This window comes from Phyllobates terribilis, unplaced genomic scaffold, assembly GCF_046119375.1.
Source record: "Phyllobates terribilis strain yellow unplaced genomic scaffold, ASM4611937v1 Scaffold_11__3_contigs__length_659146591, whole genome shotgun sequence".
In the NCBI taxonomy this organism is placed as follows: Eukaryota; Metazoa; Chordata; class Amphibia; order Anura; family Dendrobatidae; genus Phyllobates; species Phyllobates terribilis.
The window spans coordinates 449,059,815-449,074,601 of NW_027362771.1; positions in this window are offsets into that span (position 1 = coordinate 449,059,815).

Sequence of the window (14,787 nt, forward strand, 5' to 3'; positions counted from 1 at the left end):
CCTAAAAGGCAGCATTTCCAATGCAAGCAGTCGTGAAATGTGCGAATTTAGGACTGTGGCCTGTGGGGCGTTAGCTGCGAATTTCCGCTTTCGTTCAAAGGTCTGGGATATGGACAATTGAACGCTGCGGTGGGACGTGGACGTGGACGTTGATGCTGTTTCTTGAGAAACTGCCATAACAAGTGAAGACTGAGAGGAGGGGGCATCTTTACATGCAGTATGGACAGGGGATTGCCTTGCACACACAACAGGGTGTTCTATTGCATGCACAACAGTGGAAGAAGCAGTGGTGACACCCGCTGACACAGGTCGTGGACCCTGGGTTTCGCCCCACAAAGTCGGGTGCTTTACTGCCATGTGCCTGATCATGCTGGTTGTGGTCAGGCTGGTAGTTTTGTCACCCCTGCTGATGCTGGCATGGCAGGTGGAACATATGGCCTTTTTGGGGTTATCAGCAGAGTCTTTAAAAAAATTCCAGACTCTGGAAGACCTACCGCTTGTACTGGCAACGTCCCTCGTGTTGGTGCTACGGGGAACGGTTGCCTGCCTTCTGTCTGCGGCCACCACACTGCTTCTTCCTGCCTGTTGGGGTACTCTGCCTCCCTCCCCCTGTGTGCTGCTGGCCTCACTCTGCATGTCCTCCTTCCACGTTGGGTCAGTTACTAGATCATCCACCACCTCCTCCTCTTCCACTTGCGCACAACGATCCTCCTCCTCACTTCCTGGTAATTGTGTCTCGTCATCGTCCACCTCTTGTGACAGATTGCCAACGTCGACTTCCTGTGGCCGTGGCTGTTCAAATATTTGGGCATCGCAACATGGGATCTCCTCTTCCACCACTTCAAGCGTATCAGGCGAGGGGCCCAAATATGGAAATGAACCAGTGAACAGCTCTTCAGAGTGTCCAAGTGTGGGATCACTTGCTGTCTGACGACACTCGGCATGGTGGGAGGAAGGAGCATCAGGGTGAGGAGGAGTGTGTGGTCGAGACTCACGGCTACTAAGAGTTGACCGTGTGGAAGACAGACCGGAGTTGGTGGTGCCCAGGTAACTGGAAGTATTGTCTGCTATCCAATTAATAACCTGTTCACACTGATCAGTTCTCAATACTGGTGTTGTTCTGTGCTTCCCTAGTAATTCGGTCAAGAAGTGGGAGCGAGAAGATGTGGCTGTTGGTTGTGGCACATTTTCACTTTGGCCACGGCCCCGTCCTCTGCACGAACCATCACCAGAACGTCCACTTCCACGTCCCTTGCCACGCGCCTTGCCCATTGTAAATGAAGTAAAATTGCTTACACTTGCACTATCAATGGAAAAAGGGTAATAAAGAGTAGATTAGAATCGTGGAAGAGGAAAACCACAGTTATTGTTTACTGGGGTATACCACACTTTTTTAAATTGAGATATTTGCGGCTGAACACTGAGCGACACACTCAAACTGCTTTTTTTTTAGATACCAAAGGCCCAAAACTGGATAGTACAGCGATTTGACCCGTGGAACTGAGAAACCACACTGGGATGTCGGGCCTACACAAGACTATTTTCAACAGATATATTTTTGAGTCACAACAGTCAGGAGACACTACTGTTTTTCTTTACGGAAAAAACTACCAAAACCTGAATAATAGAGATTTTTCACCGTGGAACAGCAAAACCACAGTTATAATTTACTGGTGTATACCAGGCTTTTTAAAATATATATATATTTGCGGCTGAACAGTGAGCGACACACTCAAACTGTTTTTTTTAGATACAAATGGCCCAAAAGTGGATAATACAGAGGTTTGTACCGTGGAACTGCAAAACCACACTTGTATTTCTCGGGCCTACACCAGACTATTTTCAACCGATATATTTGTGTCTGAAAAATCAGGGAGACACTATTTTTATTTTTTTTTTTAACAGCAAAAAATGCAAAAAGCAGGATAATAGAGATTTTTTACCGTGGAACAGCAAAAGCACACTTCTGTCTCTGGCCTACACCAGACTATTTTCAACAGATATATTTGTGTCTGAAAAATCAGGGAGACACTATTATTATTTTTATACAGCAAAAAATGCCAAAAACAGGATAATAGACATGTTTTACCGCGGAACATCAAAACCACAGTAATAATTTACTGGTGTATACCAGGCTTTTTAAAATATATATATATTTGCGGCTGAACAGTGAGCGACACACTCAAACTGCTTTTTTAGATACAAATGGCCCATAGAACTGCAAAACCACACTTCTATTTCTCTGGCCTACACCAGACTATTTTCAACAGATATATTTGTGTCTGAAAAATCAGAGGCACACTTTTTTTTTGGGGGGGGGGGGGGCACCAAAAGGTTAATAAGATGAGTATTTGTACATTGTGAAGGAGGAAAAAAAAAAGAGGATTTAGATTAAAAAAAAGGATTTTTCCTGGCCCCCGGGACCTGGAGCTAACTCCAGCAATTTCAGCAACAGGAGCAGCACACAGGACTGTAATGCAGCGTTTGCAGGTATAACCACTGCGTCTCCTATACAGCCTGCCTGCCTGCCTGCCTGATATACCTGGGATGGATATTAGTCCTGAGAAGGACTGTTTGTTTGATCTGGCAGCCTTTACAGACCCTACACTAACTATTTTGCAGGATATATCTCTCCCTAAATCAGCAGCGCTGTCCCTACACTGTCTGATCCGGAGCGACTGTGTCCAAGATGGCGGCGTCCGGTTTTAAATACTCGAGGTGACGCTGTGCGGCCAGCCAATCACTGTAATGCCCACAAACAACATGGCTGCGGCATTACAGTGACTGGCTGGCAATCCCTGCATGTTCATTGGCTCTGTAAAGAGCGCCAAACATGCAGGGCGGAGACCCGAGCTCCCGCCTGAGTAACCCGGAAATGCTCGGTGCTCGACGAACATCCCGAGTAGCGTGATGCTCGGGCGAGTACCGAGCAGTGTCGAGCATGTTCGCTCAACACTACTTAGCACAAATGCGACCTGAAGAGCCACCACGACTTGTGGTGAGAGGCAGAGTTGTGTTTGACGATGCAGTTGTTGACATGCTTCCAGTACTACGTCTCTGTCCAGGAAGGCGCAACCTGACCTCGTCGTCACTAGCATTCTCCTCCACCTCCTCTGCTGACCTAATCTCTTGGCTGACTGTGGGTTGACAGTAAGTGGGATCTCCAACCTCATCATCATCACCCTGTGTGTTATCACACCCGTAGTCCTCAGAGCCAAACTGTTCCTGCCCTGACAAAAAACTAAAGTTGTCGCTCCAATCAGGTATTTGAGTCTCATCATCGTCTTCCTCATTGTCTCCACCAACAGGAGTTACTGTTTGGGAATGAGGGTCTACATTATGGTCAGAACCTTCTGCGTCTGGTCCTGGATCCGACTCATAAAGATTCTGGGCATCAGTGCAGATCATTTCCTCGTCTGGATTCACAGAAGCACTGGAGCCGACCTCTGACTCCCAGCCTATAGTATGAGTAAACAGCTCTGCAGACTCAACCATCTGTTCTACCCCATACTCAGACGGGCAGCAGGAGATTTGAGAGCTGTGAGGAAGCAAGTGCGATTGGGGTGACACCTTTGAGGACTGGAGTATTTGTGATGTTGAAGTTGATGTGGAGGAGAGCCCACTTAAAGGAGCACTTGATATCCGTTGAAGCACCTGCTGTTTTTGTGCCTCATCTGGAATTTGTAGCGATTGGCGTGGCCGTAAGAAAGGGATCTTATCACATTGTCCGCTAAAAGAAGTAGACATTTTAGTTTGGCTGGAAGATGGTCTTTCTTCTGCAGATGTTACTGTTGCTTTAACACCTACCCCATGGACATAACCTTTTTTCCCCTTCCCAACATGCCTATTCCCCTTTCCACCTGCAGCAGGCCTTTTTCCACTCATTTTGGTGGTTAACTAATTCACAACTCTGGAGATGTTTGCACAAAAAACAATGGATGGGAACTGAGCAGAGCTGAGTGCCGAAACTGTGGTATTAGGCCAAAACTATTGGCTGGGTTAGATGCAGAAAAAAATTATATTCAATTAGCAACCTGATGGAGGTCAGTATAGATGGACTAATAGACCAAGTCCCACACACTGCTAGAAGCCCAAATATTTTTTCAGAGCTAGATGCAGAAAAAAATTATATTCAATTTGCAACCTGATGGAGGTCAGTATAGATGGACTAATAGAACAAGTCCCACACACTGCTAGAAGCCCAAATATTTTTTCAGAGCTAGATGCAGAAAAAAATTATATTCAATTTGCAACCTGATGGAGGTCAGTATAGATGGACTATTAGACCAAGTCCCACACACTGCTAGAAGCCCAAATATTTTTTCAGAGCTAGATGCAGATAAAAATTATTTTCAATTTGCAACCTGATGGAGGTCAGTATAGATGGACTAATAGAACAAGTCCCACACACTGCTAGAAGCCCAAATATTTTTTCAGAGCTAGATGCAGAAAAAAATTATATTCAATTTGCAACCTGATGGAGGTCAGTATAGATGGACTAATAGAACAAGTCCCACACACTGCTAGAAGCCCAAATATTTTTTCAGAGCTAGATGCAGAAAAAAATTATATTCAATTTGCAACCTGGTGGAGGTCAGTATAGATGGACTAAAAGAACAAGTCCCACACACTGCTAGAAGCTCAAATATTTTTTCAGAGCTAGATGCAGAAAACAATTATATTCAATTTGCAACCTGATGGAGGTCAGTATAGTTGGACTAATAGAATGATGCTATGCCCAAAAGGTTTTACTTCACTAGGTGCAGTAATAAAATTGGTATTCTATACACAGGTGGTATAGCTTGCAACACAGATAGGCTACTCCACTGACTAACACACTCTGCAATAGGCCAAAAAGGATTAGCTTTGCTAGATTTAGCCAAATGCTGTGAAAAAAACTTGCACAGCACTGGCACAGACCTGCCTGGCAAAAACTGATAGGAACTGATGTAACTTAGTCCTGAAAAGGACTGCAATTACAACTATTCCCTACTCCCAAGCTATCTGTAGATTTGTGCGAAAATTGGCTTGAAATTAACAAGGTATAGCGCACACAGCAACAGCGGTGCCGTCTAACACGCAGCTGCAGCAGTGAGAAAATGGTGGCGACGGGGGAAAATGGCTGGGTCTTATAGGGCAAGGACATGTGACTTACACTGCCAATGACACATGCCCTTGCTTGTGTGAAAAATAGCGCTTCGCTCCGTGTGTGCGCTGCTGATAGGCTGACAGACTGCACCTCCCCACTGTAAATGCGGGAAAGAGAAAAAAAAATGGATATCTTCATTTTATTCCTGCAGAGATCCATCCCCTGCCCCTCCCTCCGCCCCGCTGTACACTCAAACTGCATATTAACATTAATTTTCATCATTACTGAGAAAAAATCCAGTTTTGATTTTGGTGCACGAACAGTTATCGAACATAACCTAGAACAGCCGAATTTTTTTCAAATCGTTCGTGTTCGCCGAACGGCTCGAACACCGCCCAAAAGAGCTCGAATTTGAGATTGGCGAATAGTTCGAGTCGAACAACGCTCATCTCTAGGCGGGAGCATTACAGAAACGGAAGGGCATCACACGGTATTCACAGTGACTGTCCCGGGTATTGAATGCCGTCATCCACTCGTCTCCTTGGCAGATCCGGACCAGGTTATACGCCCCACGAGGATCGAGCTTGGTGAAGATCTTCGCGCCTTTAAGGCGGTCGAACAGCTCAGAGATGAGCAGCAGGGGGTATTTGTTTTTGACAGTGATTTGCTTGAGTCCTATACAGTATAATCGATGCATGGATGTAGTGAACTGTCTTTTTTTTTTAACGAAGAATAATCCGGCTCCAGCCTTGGAGGAAGTTTTCCGGATGAATCCCCTACTCAGATTTTCTTCGATGTACTCCGACATGGCCCGGGTTTCCGCCAACGAAAACGGGTAGATACGCCCACGGGGTGGAGAGGCACCGGGTATCAGGTCGATAGGGCAATCATATGGCCTATGGGGTGGCAGAGTCTCTGCCTCGTTCTTGTCGAAGACATCAGCATAAGACCAGTAGGGTGCCGGTAGACCGGGTAAATTAGTCGGAGTAGATGGGGGTCGAGCCGAGCGAACCGGAATCAGACAGGTCTCATGGCAATCCTGCCCCCAACAGAGCACCTCACCAGATTGCGAATTCAGAACGGGTTCATGTTTCTGTAGCCAGGGTATACCTAGCAAAAGGGGGTGAGAGAGTCCGGAAAGCACATGGAAGGAAATCCTCTCTGAGTGCAGCATTCCCACCTGCAGGGTTACGGCCCCTGTGACGAGCAAGATGGTCACCGGAAGGAGTCTTCCATCCACGGAAGCGACTGCCAATGGTTCAGCCAGAGGTTTGGTAGGAATCTGATACTTCTCTACAAGGGACTGGGATATGAGATTCCCAGCGGCTCCGGAATCCAGATGTGCGGTTTCAAAGAAGCGGTTCTCTCCACAGGAAATAGAGACAGATAAAGTCAAGAACGGAGAGGATTTACTTTTGCCTAGGATGACCTCTCCCAGCGGTCCTAGACACTGGAGTTTCCAAGCTTCACCGGGCAGGAACAGATCAGGTGCTCCTTACTACCACAGTAGAAACAGTTCCCCGTGTCTCTTGGCGAGATTTGACCATCTTGGTCTGGTCGATCTGCATAGGTTCGGGCGAGCATGCCTGGGGAATTGCTGATTGGGAGGACAGTTTCTGGAAAGCAGAAGCAAGACGAGGAAATCTTCTCTCACGGGTAGTCTCCTTAGCACGTTCTAGGAAACGGGAGTCAATTCGGGTTGCTAGTGACACCAGGTCATCCAGGGTGGTAGGAACGTCCCGACAGGCTAACTCATCCTTAATCCGACTGGAAAGGCCCTCCCAGAAGGTGGACACCTGGGCCTCATTGTCCCAGGCAAGCTCAGAAGCAAGGGTACGGAACCGTATGGCATACTAGGCCACGGTGAGACTCCCTTGGCGGAGACAGAGCAATGAGGAGGCAGTAGAGATCCTTCGTCCGGGTTCAATGAAGTCCTTCCGGAAGGAAGTGAGGAAAGCCGGAAGTTCGGACACCAGGGAATCCCCTCTCTCCCATAGAGGGTTTAGCCATGCCAATGCTTCCCCAATGAGGTGAGACATGATGAACGCCACCTTGGCCCGGTCGGAGGGAAACTGATGTGGCAGAAGGTCAAAGTGCAGCGTGCACTGGTTCAGAAAGCCCTGACATAGGACGGGGTCACCTCCAAAACGAGGAGGCGCAGAAAGCCGGGGTCCTAGGCTGGATACTGTGGTATTGGTAGGTAGCGACGCTGCCGGAGTGGGTGTCGATCGACTTGAGGCGGACACAGGTGGGACAGACAGCGTGTCCAGGCGAGAGTTGACAGACCGCAGGTTGGTCAGGATGGTTTCCTGTTGGGATCCTGGTACAGGTCAGCCTGGGGGCAAACAGGTTCCATGGCCCATGCAAACTGTTACGGATCCAGGTGGTGGAACCTCTGTGCTGCGGTGCAAGGAGGGACCAGAGGGGCGTAACTAGGTATCAACTCGGACCGACCAAGGCCGTACGGCGGTTCAATCGACTCCGTGACTAGGGAAGGACCGAGCAGAGGGACCAGGTGTTACTCTGGGGACCGACCTTGTATGACAGCAGGTGACTCCCATGGGTCAGAAGGCAGGGACTGACCGGTACAGCAGATGAGCACGGCAGGCAGGCTGATGGGTGATCTGGGCAGACGGACTGGCAGGCACGGCAGGTAACAGTCAGGAGTCTCCAGGTAGGCGGGCCGGTTGGCACGGCTGGTAACAGGCAGGTGCTTCTAGGTAAGCGGGCTGGCAGGCACGGCAGGTAACAGGCAGGAGCCTCAAGGTAGGCTGGCTGATAGGCACGGCAGGTAACGGGCAGGTGCTTCTAGGTAAGTGAGCTGGCAGGCACGGCAGGTAACAGGCAGGAGCCTCCAGGTAGGCTGGCTGGTAGGCACGGCAGGTAACGGGCAGGTGCTACCAGGTAAGCAGGCGGACAGAGCCCATAGACAGACTGGCGGACTGGACTGTAGACAGACTGTTGGGCTGGAGAGTAGACAAGCAGATGGACTGGACTTGTTGTCAGGTTGGCGGACTGGACTTGTTGTCAGGTTGGCGGACTGGACTTGTAGTCAGGCTGGCGGGCTGGACTTGTTGACAGGCTGGCGGGCTGGACTTGCTGTCAGGCTGGCGGGCTGGACTTGTAGTCTGGCTGGTGGGCTGGACTTGTAGTCAGGCTAGCAGTGGGACCTGAGGGCTGAAGCAGAGTATCAAACACAAAGCTACAACCTTGCACGGGCACCTCCATATTGGAGGAGGTGCCTTTTATAGGGGAAGTCCTCCGGCCGTTGGCCGGGGACATTTTAGGAAGGCGCGCGCGGCCCCTTTAAGAGGGAGGGAGCACGCGTGCGCCCTAAGCACAGAGCCGGGGAGGCTGCAGGGAGGCCAGAAGACGCCGGAGCAGGACCGCGGCGGTAAGGGGTCGGCATCTCTGTCGAGCAGGCGGCAGAGACGCAGATGCGACAGAATGGAAAAAGGATCCATGAGGACTGGGCTCCAGCACCAATGAGAAAATGTTAAAACATTAATTTTTTTTGTGCAATGTGTGCATAGACATTCAATGTGTACATAGACCTTCATACACCTGATTGATATTCAATTGTTTTCTCCCTGTTTTACACATATATCCAATCAGAAGGATAATCATTTCTTTTTTCTTCAGGCTGATCAGTCCTTGGTTACAACTAATGTTGAGCGAATTTGTTCGACGAATGTTCGAAATTTCAAATTAGACACGAATATGGCACATTCAAATTCGTGATCGCCAAAGCGAGCAAATTTTCTTAAAATCAGAAAAGTTTGACGAATTTGCGCGGGACCGCGAATACCGGGCAGCCACGGCGTTTTGAACAGTTTTGTTAGCATAGTGCAAGTGTTTGATGAGCGGTGACTAGAGATGAGTGAGCATACTCACAAGTACTTGGTACTCGCCCGAGCATCTCAGTACTCGAGATGCTCGGAGCTCACCGAGTACTTGTGAGATGCTCGGGCGGATGCTCGGTCCCCTTCCTGCATGTTTTGTGCTCTTTAGAGCACCAATCAACATGCAGGGATTGCCTGCCACTCATTGTAATACCGCAGCAATGTTGGTTGTGGCATTACAGTTATTGGCTGGCCGCACAGCATCATCAGATCTATATCAGACCTGGAGCCGCTGTGCTCGTCAGTCTATTCTGCAATCAAGCAGTGTAGGAAGAGGTGCTGCTGAGCTAGGGAGAGATTTGGTTGTGTATTAGGTAGTGAAGGGAGAAAACAAGTATATTACACATATCCATCTCAACAAACAGTCCTTCTGAGGACTAGTCCATCTGCAGAGATATCAGGCAGGCAGTGTATATAGGCAGGCAGGCAGGGTATATAGCAGACTGGAGTGCATTTAGCAAAAGAGGCTCCATTCCAGTTCTGCATTCTGCTGCAGTTAGACATTTCTAGACAAAAGGGGCAGGAATACTTTTCTTTGGATCTTAATCCTCATTATTTGCTTAAAAAGCAATCCAAAGAACACCGTTTTTCTGTGTCATTTGCTTGTTGGCACTGCAGAATACAGTCTGGTCCTTTCCATATTACAGCGCTAAAAATCCAGCTATTTAAAACTGTGGTTTGTCCGTCACACGGATCACATATAATTGCGCTGAAAATACTGTCATTTTTGGCCTCCATTCAAATTTTCTTTCAGCGTGTCAGCAAAGTTTTTGACACCAGTTTGCTGTTCAAAATAGTTACCTACAGGCCAGGTATTTAAAACTGTGGTTTCTCCATCACATGGATTACATATAACTGCTTGAAATTCTTCCATTTGTAGTGAGCATGGAAGATATTGCCCTTAAAATGGGCAAGGCGCGTCCTCCATTTAAAATGGGCAAGGGACGGGGAACTGGACATGATGGTGATGGTGCATGCAGAGGCCGAGGCCATGGGAAAAGCTAAAATTGTGCCAAAACAAACACCCACATCTTCTCGCCCAACCTTCCTGTCCCAAATCCTAGGGTATCGCAGCACACCACTATTGAATCCAGAGCAGTGTCAAAAGCTTGTTGGTTGGATAGCGGATAATGCTTCCAGTCACTTTGCCACCACCCCCACCCTGTCTTCTACATGGTCAAGTCTCAGTAGCCGTGAGTCTTAACTGCATATTCCTCACCCTGATCCCCCTTCGTCTCACCATGCCGAGTGCCCGGAGACAACTGATCCCACACTTGGACACTCCGAAGAGCTGTTCACTTTTCCATTTAAAAATTCGGGCCTCTCGCCCGGTCCAGTTGAAATGGGGCAAGAGGAGATCGCATGTAGCGATGCCCAAATTTTTGAGCAGTCACGGTCACACGAAGGCGAAGGTGGGAAAGTGTCACAAGAGGTGGACGATGATGAGATACAATTGCCAGAAAATCAGGAGGAGGACCAGAGTGCGGAAGTGGAAGATATAGTAACTGACCCAACCTGGCAGGAGGACATGCAGAGCGAGGACAGCAGCACACAGGGGGAGGGAGGCAGAGCACCCCAACAGGCAGGAAGAAGCAGTGTGGTGGCCGCAGACAGAAGGCAGGCAACCGTTCCCCGTAACACCAACAGGAAGGATATTGCCAGTACAACTGTTAGGTCTTCCATTGTCTGGTTGTTTTTTAAAGACTCTGTCGATAACCCCCAAAAGGCCATTTGCACCACCTGCCAAGCCAGCATCAGCAGGGGCGGCAAGATGACCAGCCTGATCACCACCAGAATGATCAGGCACATGGCAGCAAAGCACCCGACTTTGTGGGCTGAACCCCAGGGTCCAGGAACAGTGTCTGCGGGTGGCACCACTGCTTCTTCCACTGTTGTGCATGCAAGCCAATCCCTGTCCAATGTGCATGTGAAGATGCCTCCTGCCCTACACCTGTCATTGCACACTCTCAAGCAGCAGCATCAGGAACCACATCCACATTCTTGTTCAGTTGTCCATACCCCAGTCCATAGACCGCAAGCGCAAATGTGCAGCCAACACCCCACAGGCTACACTACTAAATTCCCTCGGTACTTGGTCCCCAGCCGCCATTATTTCTCCTGGTGTGCTGTCCCCACATAACACAAGCACATGTCCCAAAACATTAGCTGTGCCCTCAACAACGCATTTACCGGGAAAGTCCACCTAACCACGGACACGTGGACAATTACTTGTGGGCAGGGACGGTACATCTCGCTTACGGCACACTTATAATCATTGGGTATCCAAGCTGGATACGTGGAATGAACTGGCTCTCTATGCCTTGGAGGTCCTGGCCTGCCCTGCCGCCAGCATTTTATCAGAGCGTGTTTTTAATGCCGCTGGTTGAATTATAACTGATAAGCGCATCCGCCTGTCAACTGAAAATGCTGACAGGTTGACTCTTCTAAAAATGAACAAGGGCTGGATTGGGCCAGACTTCTCAACACCACCGAATGATAGCAGTGTAACATAAACTCAAATCCAGTGTCTTTTTCTGGGATGTGTATTCCCATGAACCTCTTCACACCCACACATGGGTATACGCTTCCTGATTTTGGCTATTTGCTCTGGTCCTCCTCCTTCTCCTCATCCTCATCCTCCACCACCATATTACCAGGGTAACCGTGATGCAACACCCACCTAAATTTTTTTAAAGAGTGTTTGTGATGCCCATAAAATTTTTTTTTTATACAGTATGTTTATGTATACCCCCCAGGGATAAATGTTTCCCAGCCCATACACTTAGTGCATGGGCATTACAAGTATAGGAAACCCGCTCCTTTCTATATGGGAACTTTTTTTATGTGGTCTTCCTCCACGTCTCTTCCAAGGGGCTTTGGAGTGCCTTCAAATTTTTGGCAACCCTTGCATTCCCTGCATAGGCAAACACAATGGTAGACCCACTTCTTAACCCCTTTAAAGAACAGGATGTATTAATACGCATCTGTGCCCAGGGCTTTAAGAGCCTGACCCGTATTAATACGTCATTGTGATCGCGCGCGCACACAGCTGACACCCGGTGCTATGTGCTGGGAGCGGTCCCGCACCGCTCCTGGCACATTAACCCCCGCAATGCTGCGATCAAAGTTGATCGCAGCATTGTAGTGGCTAAGGGGAGGTGATCGCAATACTCACCTCCTCTTCCGGCCTCCAGTGCTGTCTTACGCGGCTTCCCAGTTGTTGCCATGACGACCCGATATCGTCATGACAACCCGATGTCGTCATGACAACATCCGGGTCACCAGAAAGCAGGAAGATTTTTTGGTCATGCGCAGTGCATGACCAAACTATCTTCTCCCTGTGTAGCGCTGACAGCCTGCATAGCACAGGTATGGTGCTCCATTCCTGTGCTATGCAGGCGATCAGAGTAAAAGAAGTGAACGTCCCATAGTGGGACAAAGTATAAAAGTAAAAAAACTGCCAGAGTGAAATTTAAAAAAAAAAAAAATTGTACAAATATATATATATATATATATATATATATATATATATATATATAAATAATAATAATCCACCAAAAATAAAAATATAATGTACACATCAATAAATATTATTAAGAAAAAACAAGCCAACAAACAAACAATAAAAGTACACATATATGGTATCGCCGGCGTCTGGAACGACTTGACCTATAAAACTGTCCCACTAGTTAACCCCTTCAGTGAATACGGTAAAATAAATAAATAAAAAATGAAGCAAAAAACAATGCTTTATCATCATACCGCCAAAAAAAAAAGGAATAACACACGATCAAATAAACGAATATAAATAAAAATGGTACCGCTGAAAACGTCATCTCATCCCACAAAAAATAAGCAGCCATACAGCTCCATCAGCCGAAAAATAAAAAAGTTATAGCTCTCAGAATAAAGCGATGCAAAAAAATAATTTTTTCTATAAAATAGTTTTTATTATGTAAAAGCGTCAAAACATAGAAAAACGATTTAAATGTGGTACCGCTGTAAACGTACTGACCCGAAGAATAAAGCTACCCTATCAATTTTACCACACGCGGAGCAGAATAAAAAAAAAAAAAAAACAATTCCTGAATTGTTGTTTTTTTTTATTCTGCCTCCCAAAAATCGGAATAGAAAGCGATCAAAAAATGTAATGTGCCAGAAAATGGCACCTATAAAAACGTCAACTCATCACACAAAAAACAAACTGTCACATGACTCTGTCAGCCAAAATATGGAAAAATTATAGCTCTCAAAATATGGCAATGCAAAAACTAGATTTTACAAAAAATTGCGTCGTTTAGTGTGTGACAGCTGTCAATCATAAAAACCCGATATGATTCTGGTATCTCTGTAGTCACACAGACCCGAAGAATAAAGTCGTCTAATCACTTATACCACACGAGGAACGGCGTAAAAAATAAACTCTCGGGTTAGGGTTGGGCTAGGGTTAGGGTTGGGGTTGGGGATAGGGTTGTGCTAGGGTTAGGGCTGGGGTTAGGGTTGGGCTAGGGTTAGGGTTTGGCTAGGGTTAGGGTTGGGCTAGGGTTGTGCTAGGGTTATGGTTGGGGTTGGGGTTAGGGTTGGGGTTAGGGCTGGGGTTGGGGTTAGGGTTGGGGTTAGGGTTGGGCTAGGTTTAGGATAGGGTTGGGCAAGGTTTAGGGTTGGGGTTGGGGTTAGGTTTGGGCTAGGGTTAGGGTTGGGGTTAGGGTTGGGCTAGGGTTAGGTTGGGATTTTTTTCAAAAGTAAAAAAAAAAAAGATAATATGGCAACTAGTGTTGAGCGCAAGTGCTCGCTACTTGAGTATGCATTGGGTGCTCGGGTATGAATTGAGTATCGTCGGTGCTCGAGTGACATGCTCGAGTCTCCGCCCCATATGCTTCATGACCAAAAAAACCTCGTGGGGATTGCCTGCCTTTCACAAGCGATTCCCGCATGTTTGTTTTTGGCATGTCACTCGAGCACCCTTGATACATGGTGCATACCTGAGTACCCAATGCAAACTCAAGTTGCGAGCACTTGCGCTGAAGACTAATGACAACTTATTCAATATGATGACCTAATATTATCAAATTCTGTATCGTACCTCTGGGTTCAAAATGTTCACTATACCCCTTGATAAAATCCTTGAGGGGTGTAGTTTCCAAAATGAGGTCACTTGTGTGGGGATTCCACTATTTAGGCACATCAGGGGCTCTCCAAACGCAACATGGCGTCCGCTCTCGATTCCAGCCAATTTTGCGTTCAAAAAGTCAAACAGTGCTCCTTCGCTTCTGAACTCTGCCGTGCGCCCAAACACTGTATTTTCCCCACATATGTGGTATTGGTGTACTCAGGAGAAATTGCAGAAAAGTTTTTGTTTTCCACTTTATCCTCTTACTAGTGTTGAGCGAACATGCTCGACACTGCTCGGTACTCGCCCGAGCATCACGCTACTCGGGATGTTCGGCGAGCACTGAGCATTTCCGGGTTACTCGGGCGGGAGCTTGGGTCTCCGAACTGAATGTTTGGCGCTCTTTACAGAGCCAATGAACATGCAGGGATTGCCAGCCAGTCACTGTAATGCCGCAGCCATGTTGGTTGTGGGCATTACATTGATTGGCTGGCCGCACAGCGTCACCTCGAGTATTTAAAACCGGGCGTCGCCATCTTGGGCACAGACGGCTGGGATGAGACAGTGTAGGGACAGCGCTGCTGATCTAGGGAGAGATATATACTGCAAAATAGTTAGTGTAGGGTCTGTAAAGGCTGCCAGATCAAACAAACAGTCCTTCTCAGGACAAATATCCTTCCCAGATA